The sequence below is a fragment of the Cucurbita pepo genome, chromosome 11 (genome assembly GCF_057944985.1).
Source record: "Cucurbita pepo subsp. pepo isolate OVF chromosome 11, ASM5794498v1, whole genome shotgun sequence".
NCBI classification, from domain to species: Eukaryota; Viridiplantae; Streptophyta; class Magnoliopsida; order Cucurbitales; family Cucurbitaceae; genus Cucurbita; species Cucurbita pepo.
This window is the reverse complement of record NC_141808.1, coordinates 13,280,725-13,294,647: the sequence shown is the minus strand read 5'-3', so window position 1 is coordinate 13,294,647 and position 13,923 is coordinate 13,280,725. Positions and strand designations below refer to the sequence as shown.

Here is a 13,923-nt window from a genome sequence, read left to right as displayed (position 1 = left end):
GACTTGAGTATCTTAAGAAATACTCATAAATGACCCCACTATTTAGATACTGTTCTATACACGACCCACACATACGAGTATAGGCCCACAAGTCGGTTTGTGCACCTCCTGGTCTTCATTCTTAGTTGTGCGAGCATTCTCTGGAACTATTGATGTTGGACACTTGTTAGGAATAACGATTGTTGCAACATAATGCTCGTTTTCCTGTCTTGTAACATACGCGTCCGTACAATCATAACAAGGGGATATTTAATGATGTATGAGATCAACATTTTCATTCATTATCATGTAAAACAACCCCTTTTATTTTCCTTCAAATCATATCATTTTTCAACATAGCCTTTAAGGCATGTATTAGAGTTGAATCTCGTATGATTCATAACATATATGGTCTTATGTCATATCATGCACATAACATATCCTTCGACATATCATATCATAAAACACGTCACGACATGTTTTGTATTGCCAAACGTGTTACAACATAACATATATTGTATCATCAACACGTCACATCATAACATATGTCATAACATATCACCGACATTTCATAGTCATATTATTTCATAACATATCGTAGTCATATCATTTCACAATCACTCTTGGGCCAATGAGAGGGCAGGACCCCATTGTTCAAGTACCGAATTCAGCACCTAAGAGAACAATTAATCTACTTTTTCTAAATGGAAAGAAGGGAATTCCATCTCGTGATATTATGTTCTCAGCTCCCTATTTGGTCAAGTCTCCAAAATATAGGTATATTAAATTAGTTACAAAAGTCATTCTCTCTAGGCACGAGTTAATAATGTACTCAGTATTAAGTATTAAGGTCGAGTTGTATATGTTCATCATGTGAAATATTGATCTTCTTAATTAACGAATTTATAAGTAGAGATTAAATGTTTTGTGGTCCAGTCTTATACAAACTCATTATATAAGATACTCACATTCACATATCTTTACATAAATGATTTGAATCAAATCATTTATAACAATTATACAATGGCTTTGTATCAACAGTGTTATTAGAATAAGACACTCAACCTTATACATATGTTAGTTATTAGAATAAGACATTCAACCTTATACATATGTTATAGATCGTTTAAGATATTACTTGAACATGATCATTCTCTGTGTTAACCAATATAATCAATAATATTAAATTATAAATAAAATAATCAAAATTATTATTATTATAAATAAAATAGTTAATTAAGAGGTTTTATGACATAAATCACAACACCAGTCTACGTCAATCTATTCATCAAAGTTCGATAGTCACACCACAACAACCAATTACAGATAATCAAACTAAATTCATCAATGAAGTTCTTAATTCACGATTCAATGTCTTAATCATGTTATTTCTATAGTAGCATAATAATACCTTATTCATTCACATTCAAGTCGATCCTATAAGTATTCTTTTGAAAGGTGTTCGGGTGAAACGGATAAAAAAAGGGGGGGGGGGGGGGGCTCAAAGTGGTCAAAACCTATAAATATAAAAGAGGTAAAGATTGAAAATTTGGTTCGGTTGAATTGACGCCAACTTGTTTCGATGAATTATCTTATCACTCCTACTTTAGGTTTGATTCTCAAGCTCTATTAAAAAACTTTAGTGTTTGGTTTTCAATATCATTCACATGATTTAAGCTTCGATTCTAATTGGTTCCTTCACCGGTGTTCAAGATCCACCTAGATGACACGCGTCGAAATAATAATTGACCTTAATTATTCTGTTATATAAGTGTAATAGGGAGGAAGAGACACATTTAGGATTAAATAAAGTCTCAAACAATTCAAACTAACTCAATTGGATTGGGTTGAATTTAAAAAAATTTATAATCGAAACAATTAGATTAGGTCGTCTAAAATGCATATCAACCCAACTACGGAGAGGACTATTATGTTTAAAAGATTAATTTGGTAGGAGTATATATCGAACCCAATAACCCGAACCGATACAAACCGAATTATAGAGGTTGAGTTGGATTAACATTTCGGGTTGGATTGAATTAATTTTCTGAAACAAAAAAATATTCCATTCGAGTTTGAGGTTTGTTAAGAAAAAATTTAGATTGGCTCAAATAAACCCATATTATATTATATTTATATATTTGTGGTATTGTTTGAGAGGTAATTGATTAAAAAATTATAATAAACTATTAAACAACTATTTATGCATTTTATATTATTTTAAATATATTATTTAATATAAATAATTTAATAAATAATTATCTATAATACTATATATTTTATATTGTTTTGGAAGAATAAACTAATAAATAACTATTTTATACTACTTCTAGATATATTATTTATAATATGAATAACTAATAAAAAATTATCCATATAGTTACGTTATTTATAATAGGAATAAAATAATAAATAATTTATAATATAAATAGTTTTATTTTCGTCACGGTTCGAGATTTGAAGCCTTGAAAATCACGTAACGAAAGACTCAATGACTCTTCGTCTAGCAAAAACCGTCAGTTGGACCAATCAACCTAGACCTCTGATACTAAGTTGAGTTCATAAATTTCTTGAGTTTATATTATTTTTCAGGTCTTCGCTAACTGTCGCTCGAGGTGGGGGAGCGTTCGAGAGCTGCATTGTCACTTGAGGGTCGTTTATGAGTGCCGACCCGGTTTGTGTACTTCGGGTCTTTTATATTTCGTTTGAAACAGTATCGAGAACTCTTTCTGGGTTTGTGAAAGCTTTTATGCACAAATATTGTCGAAAGTTGTAGCATGTTCTAAAAAATTGCAATGAGGTCTTCTTTGTGTTCTCACATGATTGTTGAGTAGCAATTTCATTGTGAGTTGTTTGCTTTGCAGCATGAATCAGCCACAAGAAGTGTGGAGAAAAGTGTTTGGGAGGAAATTCGCAACTTGAAGAAGTGTGTGATAATGATGTTTGCAAAGCAAGAGAAAGATGTGGTTTTTCTTGAAACAGTTGTGGGCTTGTTTTTAGTGATAGGGTTGCATCATATTTTTAACATTGCTTCTTTTTGAAACATCATATTGGATTAAAATATAACATTGTTTGATAACTGTACAAAGTGTAGGAAGAGATATGTCCACTTTCTTTTCTTCTTGCTCTACTGCCTCTATAATGGTCATCATCGATAGCTAAGGAGTGGAGGAGGGTTAACGAACATGTGTAGTGGTGCAGGGTCTTGTGGGAGGGACAGAAAGCATGGGTTTTGGCTTCCTTGCAAACAGAGTTTGATAAACCTGGAACCTCATTTTTCTTTATTCTTGTCCCTATACAATTAAACAATGCTCGCTGATTGCCAAGCTAACTTTCAACATTTAATTCTCCTACGGGCGACGATTAGGAGATGTGGGGCTTCGTAGTTGTCCTAGATCAATCGTCTCACCAAGTTCTTATTTATCTCTACGGGAGACGATTGATCTAGGACAACTACGAAGACCCACATCTCCTAAATGACCGGACTCCTATTAATTCTCCTTCACTCCTTGTTCTTGCTCGTTATTTTGCTAGACGTAGAGTCATTGAGTCTTTTGTTACGTAATTTTCGAAGCTTCAAATCCCAAATCGTGACGAAAATGACAAAAAGAAGAGAAAATAAAAATAAAAGTTAAATTAAATTAAACATTCAGATAATACAATTTAAAATCAAACAACACCTCAACTAGAACAAATTAAAAGACAATGCAAACATGTGTTGTTAAAGATTTGTTACAAACGGAGAAAGGGTTCGGGATACTGTTTCAAACGAAATATAAAAGACCCAAAGTACACAGACTGGGTCGACACTCATAAACGACCCTCAAGTGACAATGCAGCTCTCTAACGCTCCCCCACCTCGAGCGACAGTTAGCGAACACCTGAAAAGAAATCTAAAATGCAGTGAGAAAAAAAGTACTCGGTAAGCAGCCTACTTGTAGGAAAAAAGTACTCGCCTCTCATCGCATCCAGTTCTTGGTAGGTTTTCAGGGGCTTTTCTTTGGCTCTCATCGCATCCAGTTCCTGGTAGGTTTCCAGGAGCTTTTCTCTAGCTCTCATCGCATCCAGTTCCTTGTAGGTTTCAGGCTCTAGGAAGTTTGGGCTTAACTCTATAGTTTGAGTGACCTTGTGGGACTCTTCCAATGGTGATGTGGTGTAGTTGGTTATCACGTTAGTCTAATACACTGAAGTTCTCCCTTGAAATTGAGATCCATCTTTTGACGAATTTTAAATAGTGTTACATTCGTAAAATCTATACCGGTACCAATGGAGAAAATTTAATGTCATGAACTGAGGGCTCTCAAATCCATATTTTGATGAAATTTAATTCTCAAATCTATCTTTTGACGAATTTTAAATCTATACTGGTTACATTCGTAAAATCTATACTCCGAATAGAGAAAATTTGATTTGATGATACAAATGGATAAAATTTAATGTATGAACGGAGGGATCTCAAATCCATCTTTTGACGAATTTTAATATTTTCAGAAATGTTCGAGAATCCAAACAACCTCTAGTACGAATGGAGAAAATTTAATGTCGTGAACGGATGGATCTCAAATCCATCTTTTGACGAATTTCAAATCTATATTGGTACGAATGGAGAAAATTTAATGTCATGAACGGTCATTCTCACTATTTAATCTGTATCACCGATAATCCAAACAATCTATGATGTGGATTTGTCATACTATGAGCATTATTAAAATTTTGAAATCCACCGCCTCACTGTTTAGTTGTATAACGATAATGATATGAAATCTCCAACACAAACATTTGAACCATAAGTTTAGATTAGTTCCATTAATCAAAACCATAAATTTAATGTTGAAACAATGTCATAGTAAATAAATATTTTTTTAAGTTTAACATATTTATTTGGTAAGTCTTTGCCGTTTAGAACCTGAAAGAATGCCTACTTTATAAGTTTAAATGCTTAAACAATATAACTATCTCCCATCTTTTATAAATTTCATAAATATATATATATATATATATATATATATATATATATATATATATATTTTATAAATGATTGATCTAGATAATTTATAAATAAATATTTTGAAAAAAACACTCAATTGCATTTTGTTTGTCATAAATTTTTGTTTTCAAGGTTGATATTAATTTTAAATCTCTACGGCTGTATTGTTAATAAATGATTTTATTTTGTGTTAAAATCCCTTCCATCAATATTCTAATTATAAAAAAAAATAATACTAATATAGATTTTATTCTTGATTTCAAAATAAATGCATAGAATAATTAAAAAAAAAAAAAATAATAATAATAAAAGAATAAGAAGAATAGAAGTGCTTCCCAACAGGTAAAATATGCAACCTTCCAATTTACCGCTAACAATAAATAAAATGGGAAATATACTAATTTTATGTTTTTTAAAATAATTTTTATCATTCTAAAAAAAATATTATTTAAATTTATTGTTTAAGGTAACTCTTTGCTTTATTAAATATTGAATATTCATGTTTTTTTAAAAGAAAAATAAATAATAATAATAATAATAATAATAATAATAATAATATATATATATAATACTATTGCATGGTGAATTTTTAATATTTAATTATTTGTCCTTCAAATTTTTTGGTGGTATAGGGCAATTATAATTATTGATTAAAAAAAAACTCACAATCTTAACTATTTATTTACAAATAGTCCTCTATTAAAAATTGAGGAGTTAACCTAATTTTTAAAAGATTAAAATAGTTTATTTATTTATTTATTTATTTATTGAGTGAGTCACTTTTAATGAATACAAATGTTGTCCGATAAATTTATATGATATAATACTTTGTAAGTTAGACAAATTTTAAAAGAAACAAATTATGAGAAATAAATTATATATGAGAAAGTTTCTAATTCTTCATCGAGTTTATTTATTTATTTATTTATTTTACGAATTTTAATGAATTAATATAAATTGATATAAATTTATGATAAATTTATTTTAATATTTATTATAATCGTAGTAACAAAAATTTTAAATAAAATTAAAATAGAATTTTTGTGTATTTTTATTATAATAATGAATGTGAATAGATAGTTAGGTGACATTTATTAAGAGAGTTTTTTTTAATATTATTTTATTTAAAATTTTTAAATATATTTTAAATTTCTTTTTAAGTATATAAAAAAAATCAATATCCTAATTAGGTGAAGTTAATTGTTGTAGGTAGAGTCAATTTAATACACTTTAATAATATATTTTAAATTTCTTTTTAAGTATATATAAAAAAAATTAATGTCGTAAGTAAATGAAGTTAATTTAGTCTACGGGTTCACTTGTTGAAGCTACAATTTGAGGATGAAAATAACATAAAACCAGAAAATTATTATTTTTTCACCCTTAACTATTATAATCCAAACATAATGAACTAATTATAATTTGCACTTCAAATAAACTGAACTAAAATAAATGAATGTCTGAGTTTTACCTGTTTCTAAACGAAGGAGGTGCCCCGACAGTTAGTTCCCGAGTTTCTTCCCTTCGGAGGCCACAAGCCATGGATTGTGAAGGAATTTATCCCTCCTCCTACACATTGTCCTAATTTTAAAACACAAAAATTATAAGGCCACTGCTGGACAAACTAAAAGTGGTAAAAAAAATTGTGATTTAGCTATTAGAAGCAAAATGACACATGCAAACAAGAGAAGACTCGTATTTGGGATTGACATGGTGAAAAGTGTTGTGGGAGCTGTTGTCAATTATGGTGTTACTATGCACCTCTATTTATTGTTAAATATTTGATCTAGGTATTTCACTTGTACAAGGTACAATTTGAAAATGAACATAACATGTTTCACTTGTACAAGGTACAATTTGAAAATGAACCTAACATGAAACAGACCTGCTACAGATAGAAATGCTTGCAATCTGAAGAATATTCAACTCCAGAATTAACATTCCTCTTCTTTGGTCTACGGGTTCACCATTACAAGCTACAATTTGAAGATGAAAACAACATGAAACAAGAAAATTATTATTTTTTTCACCCTCAACTATTATAATCCAAACATAATGAACTAATTATAATTTGCACATCTAGTAAACTGTACTAAAATAAATGAATGTGTTTTACCTATTTCTAAACGAAGGAGATGCCCCGATAGTTAATTCCGAGTTTCTTCCCTTCTAAGGCGACAAGCCATGGATCGTGAAGGAATTTATCCCTCCTTCTACCCATTGTCCTGATTGTAAAACACAAAAATTGTAAGGCCAGTGCTGGACAAACTAAAAGTGGTAAAAAAACTGTGATTTAGCTATTGGAAGTAAAATGACACAGGCAAACAAGAGGAAGACTCGTGTGTTTGGGAATTACATGGTGAAAAGTGTTGTGGGAGCTGTTGTCGATTATGGTGTTACTATGCACCTCTATTTATTGTGAAGTATTTGATCTAGGTATTTCACTTGTACAAGCTACAATTTGAAGATAAAAATAACATGAAACAGACGTGCTACAGATAGAAATGCTTGCAATCTATAGAATATTCAGTTTCGGAATTAACATCCTTCTTTGGTCTACGGGTTTACTTGTACAAGCTACAATTTGAAGATGAAAACAACATGAAACAAGAAAATTATTAATTTTTTCCCCCTTAACTATTATAATTCAAACCTAATGAGCTAGTTATAATTTGCACCTCTAATAAACTGAACTAAAATGAATGATTTGCACCTCTAATAAACTGAACTAAAATAAATGAATGTTTGAGTTTTACCTGTTTATAAACAAAGGAGGTGTCCCCAGCAGTCAGTTACCGAGTTTCATCACTTCTGAGGCCACAAGCCATGGATTGTGAAGGAATTTATCCATCCTACTACACATTATTCTAATTGTAAAGCACAAAAATTATAAGGTCACTACTAGATAAATTAAAAGTGGTCAAAAAGTTGTGATTTAGCTATTGAAAGCCAAATGACACAGGGGAAGACTGGTGTGTTTGAGAATTGCATGGTGAAAAGTGTTATGAGAGCTGTTGTTGATTATGACGTTACTATGCATCTCTATTTATTGTGAAATATTTGATCAGAGTGTTTCACTTGTACAAGCTACAATTTGAAGATGAAAATAACATTAAACAGCTAAAGATAGAAATGCTTGCAATCTGTAGAATATTCAGTTTCGAAATTAACATCCTTCTTCTTTGGTCTACGGGTTCACTTGTAGAAGCTACAATTTGAAGATGAAAACAACATGAAACGAGAAAATTGTTATTTTTTTCACCCTTAAGTATTATAATCCAAACATAATGAACTAGTTATAATTTGCACTTCTAATAAACTGAACTAAAATAAATGAATGTTTGAGTTTTACCTGTTTATAAACAAAAGAGGTGTCTGGGCAGTTAGTTACCAAGTTTCTTCCTTTTTGAGGCCACAAGCAATAGATTGCTAAAGAATATTTCCCTTTTCCACACATTGTCCTCATTGTAAAGCACAAAATTATAAGTCCACTGCTAAATAAACTAAAAGTGGTAAAAAAGCTTTGATTTAGCTATTCGAAGCTAGATGACATAAGGAAAGAGTCGTGTGTTTGGGATTGGCATGGAGAAAAGTGTTGTGGGAGCTGTGGTTGATTACACTACAAGAAGGAAGGCTTTTAATATAGTTTGAAGATAGATAACATTTTCTATTGAATGCAATTATAAAAATGAAAGGATAAAAAAAAAAGGAAAAAAAAAAAAAAAAACTGAAAGATGAGAAAACATGAAAGTCAAAGAGAAAAAGAGGGAAAGAAAATAAATTGAAAAAGCCCAGCCCATCCCCATAAAACCCTAACATCTGCGATCAAGAACAACCATCTTCCTTTCAACCCTCTCTCACTGGCCGACAACACTATCTTAGCAAAGTAGTCTCTCCCTCTCCCACCTATTTGGGCAGGAGCAAACAACTCTCTCCCACCTATTTCGGCAAGAAAATCACTCTCCCGGCAAGCAGTGAATTGGTTCTTAGGAATGGGTTAGTTTAAAATCTTATGCCCATGTAGTTTTCATCCCCATTGGTTTAAAATCTTATGTCAGTTTTCATCCCATTGGTTTAAAATCTTATGCCAGTTTTTATCCCCCTCTCTTTCTACCTTCCTTCTTTTTTAGATTTTGTTTAGTATTATGAGGTTTGGTTTAGGGATTGAGGTGTTATAGTAATTTTTCCTCTTAATCACTTTCTACCTTCCTTCTTTTTTAGATTTTGTTTAGTATTATGAGGTTTGGTTTAGGGATTGAGGTGTTATAGTAATTTTTCCTCTTAATCTAGTGATGTATGAGTGTATGAGTGAATTTTTTTGCTGCTCCAATGTGCTATAGTAATTTTTCCTCTTAATCTAGTGATGTATGAGTGTATGAGTGAATTTTTTTGCTGCTCCAATGTGCTATAGTAATTTTTCCTCTCAATCTAGTGATGTATGAGTGTATGAGTGAGTTTTTTTGCTGCTGCAATGACCCTAATGATGTAGTATTGTTTGTCAGCTATTGTACTTATTGTTTGTACTTATTATTCTTTGGTCTGGTTCACTTGTACAAGTTACAATTCCAACATGAAAACAACGTGAAACAATAAAATTATTATTTTTTTCATCCTTAACTATTATAATCTAAACATAATAAACTAATTATAATTTGCAGGTCTAGTAAACTAAACTAAAATATAAATGAATGTTTGAGTTTTACTTGTTTATAATTGAAGGAGGGGCCCCAGCAGTTAGTTCCCGAGTTTCTTCCCTTCTGAGGCCACAAGCTATGGATTGGGAAGGAATTTGTCCCTCCTCCTACCCATTATACATATTATAAAACACAAAAATTATAAGGCCACTGTTGGACAAACTAAAAGTGGACAAGTACTTGTGATTTAGCTATTGGAAGCAAAATGACATAGGAAAACAAGAAAAAGACTCGTGTGTTTGGGATTGGCATGGTGAAAAATGTTGTGGGAGCTGTTGTTGATTATGACGTTACTATGCATCTCTATTTATTGTGAAATATTGTTTCACTTGTACAAGCTACAATTTGAAGATGAAAATAACATGAAACAGACGTGCTACAGATAGAAATGCTTGCAATCCGTAGAATATTCAGTTCTGGAATTAACATCCTTCTTTGGTCTACGGATTTACTTGTACAAGCTACAATTTGAAGATGAAAACAACATGAAACAAGAAAATTATTAATTTTTTCCCCTTAACTATTATAATCCAAACATAATGAACTAGTTATGATTTGCACATCTAATAAGACTGAACTAAAATAAATAAATGTTTGAGTTTTACCTGTTTATAAATGAAGGAGGGGCCCCGACAATTAGTTCCCGAGTTTCTTCCCTTCTGAGGCCACAAGCCATGGATCGTGAATGAATTTATCCCTCCTTCTACCCATTGTCCTGATTGGTAAAAAAAACTGTGATTTAGGTATTGGAATCAAAATGACATAGACAAACAAAAGGAAGACTCGTGTGTTTGGGATTGACATGGTGAAAAGTGTTATAAGAGCTGTTGTCGATTATGATGTTACTATGCACTTCTATTTATTGTGAAATATTCGATCTAAGTTATTCACTTGTACAAGCTACAATTTGAAAATGAAAATAACCTGAAACAAACAAACCTGCTAAAGATGGAAATACTTGTAATCTAAAGAATATTCAGTTATGGAATTAACATCCCTCTTCTTTGGTCTAGTGGTTCACTTGTACAAGCTACAATTTGAAGATGAAAATAAAATGAAACCAGAAAATTATTTTTTTTTTCCCCTTAACTATATTATAATCAAAACACAATGAACTTGTTATAATTTGCACATCTAATAAACTGAACGAAAATAAATAAATATTTGTGTTTTACTTGTTTATAAACAAAGGAGGTGCCTTAGTAGTTAGTTCCCGAGTTTCTTCCCATCTGAGGCCGCAAGCCATGGATTGTGAAGGAATTTATCCCTCCTCCTACACATTGTCCTGATTGTAAAATACAAAAATTATTGGTAAAAAAGCTGTGATTTAGCTTTTAGAAGCAAAATGACACTGGGGAAGACTCGTGTGTTTAGGATTGACATGGTGAAAAGTGCTGTGGGAGCTGTTGTCTATTATGACGTTAATATGAACCTTTATTTATTGTAAAATATTTGAATAAGTGTTTGACTTGTACAAGCAAGGTTGTTGTGAAGATGAAAATAACATGAAACAAACTTGCTAAAAATGGAAATACTTGCAATCTGAAGAATATTTAGTTGTGGAATTAACATCCTTCCTCTCTGTTCTACTGGTTCACTTGTACAAGCTACACTCTCGAGATGAAAACAACATAAACAAGAAATTTTTTTTTTTTCACTCTTAACTATTATAATCCAAACATAATGAAATAATTATAATTTTCACAAACTGAACTAATAACTATTATAATCCAAAGATATTGAAAAAAATTATAATGCCACTAATGGACAAATAAAGTGGTCAACAGCGGTGATTTAGCTATTGGAAGCAAGCAAACAAGAGGAAGACTTGTTTGTTTGGGATTGCCATGGTGTTCTGGGAGCTCTTGTTGATTATGGTGTTACTATGCACCTCTATTTGTTGTGAAATATTTAATTAAAGTTTTTCACTTGTAGAAGCTCCAATTTGAAGATGAAAATAACATGAAACAAACCCGCTAAAGATGGAAATGCTTGCAATCGGAAGAATATTCACTTCCGGAATTAACATTCTCTTCTTTGATCTATTGGTTCACTTGTACAAGCTACAATTTGAAGATGAAAACAAAATGAAACAAGAAAATGATTATTTTTTCACCCTTACCTATTATTCGATAACGGCATGGTTCCAAATAACAGCAGACCTATTATTCGACAACAGCAAACCTATTATTTTTGCAATGTGGAGAATATTCTGTTATGGAATTACCATCCCTTTTCTTTGGTTGTCAGCTACAGTCCCTTTTCTTTTTTTCGTTGCCACCAACAGCCCCATAACAACACGGTAAAGATGGTTCTTGAATTATCATCCCTTTTCTTTGGTTGCGTATCTTTCTTCGATTGCCAGCAACAACCCATAATAGCACGATAAAGATGGTTTTGGAATTACCATCTATTTTCTTTTGTTGTCAGCTACAGCCCCCTTTCTTTCTTTGGTTGCCAGCAACAGCCCCCATAACAACAGGGTAAAGATGGAACGCTTGCAATCGGGAGCATATTAATCAATCTGGAGCATATTCTTTAAGAACAACAGAATTTGGCCCCTTTTCTTTGGTTGCCTATTTTCTTTGGTTGCTAGCAACAACCCCATAATAGCAGGGTAAAGATGGTTCTAGAATTATCATCCCTTTTCTTTGGTTGCGAGCTACAGCCCCCTTCCTTTCTTTGGTTGCGAGCAACAACCCGCATAACAGGGTAAAGATGGTTATGGAATTACCATCCCTTTTCTTTGGTTGCCAGCTACAGCCCCTCTCTTTCTTTAGTTGCGAGCAACTGCCCCAGTAGGGTAAAGATGGAATTACGATTTTCTTTCTTTGGTTGCCAGCAACGGCCCCCATAACAGTAGGGTAAAGATGGAATTCTTTGGTTGCCAGCTACAGCCCCCTTTCTTTCTTTAGTTGCCAGCAACCGCCCCCATAACAGCAGGGTACAGATGGAATTACAATTTTCTTTCTTTGGTTGCCAGCAGCGACCCCATAACAGTAGGGTAAAGATGGAATGCTTGCAATCGGAGTATGCTAATCAATCTAGAGCATATTCTTAAGAATAGCAAAATTTGGCCCAAATAAGGAGTATCATTTTGACATAAGGATCAACTTTAGGGTGCAATATAATGAGAGCAAAAAGCAATTACATGGACAAATGCAATGAAAGATGGAACGCTTGCAATCTGGAGCATATTCTTAAGAAGTGGAATATAATGAGAGCAAAAAGCAATTGCATCAACAAATGCAATGATGACGACATAATAAAATAATAATAAAATAATAGATGTTCAAAATAGGATTTGAATTAACACCCTCTCATGAAGAGTAGAACTTGAGTATGACACTCTAGACTCCATTTGTTAACAAAATAATTTTCACTCTACACAACTCTAAGTTAACTCTTGAGCTATTCTAACCCATAATATTAAGGGACTTGAACTAGGATCATATTAAAACCTTTCAAATACTTCAGGCAGCTCTAAAAAAAATTTAGGTAATTAAATTCAAGTATTTTATATTATTGAATATTTAAATTTTAAAAGTTTCAATTTATCTTCACACAACTTAATATTGTTCTATATTTTATGAAACGCTTAAATATAGCTCATTGTATTCAAAGATAATATCCTTATCTCCTACAAAATTGTTATGAGTGCAATACAAAATGCATCCTCAAATAATGTCAAAATTATCATTTTTTTTAGTGTTAATTTCAAAAGCTGCATTAATGTTCAAATCTGCTTTGCACTCTATTGTTATGATCTATTTAAGTTGCATTAATCATTTGATCACGATTATTTCCAAGGTTATAATTTTTTTAATTCTTTTTTCCAATAGAATAACGCCAACATGCTAATTTAATTCATAACCTCTCTCATCACCACATAAAATAGAGAAAAGTAACACACTAACAACACTTTCTTTTAATAGAACATGAAGAAGGAGAAAAGAGGAATACCTTAAAAGTAAAAGCAGAGAATAATGACATTATAGAGCACAAAGACAAAAAAAAAAAAAAAAAAAACACCACTAATTTGGGAGGGGATGACTTGTGAACCAATTACTTAGGAGCAACAAAAAGAGTCATGCAACAGTAGGAGGGCAATTGGTGCTAACAAAATTGGCACAATCAAAGTTGTCCTCCATTAAAAATTTGTTGTTCGATTTTAAGTTTGTTCTATGAACATGTGATTTAAGTTTGTTGTACGACCATGAGATTTAAAGTTTGTTGTTCTAAGAACAGGAGATTTAAGTTTGT

The 13,923-nt window shown here is 31.7% G+C and overlaps 1 long non-coding RNA gene across 1 annotated transcript; it reads right to left on the bottom strand.

Moving 5' to 3' along the window:
• Positions 1-6,818: 6,818 nt before the first annotated feature.
• On the bottom strand, positions 6,819-10,463 carry LOC147790368 (uncharacterized). Its single transcript, XR_015423002.1, has 3 exons — positions 7,723-10,463; positions 7,083-7,191; positions 6,819-6,942 (listed from the first exon to the last, which is right to left on the bottom strand). It is a non-coding gene; the product is annotated as an uncharacterized LOC147790368 (long non-coding RNA).
• Positions 10,464-13,923: the final 3,460 nt, after the last annotated feature.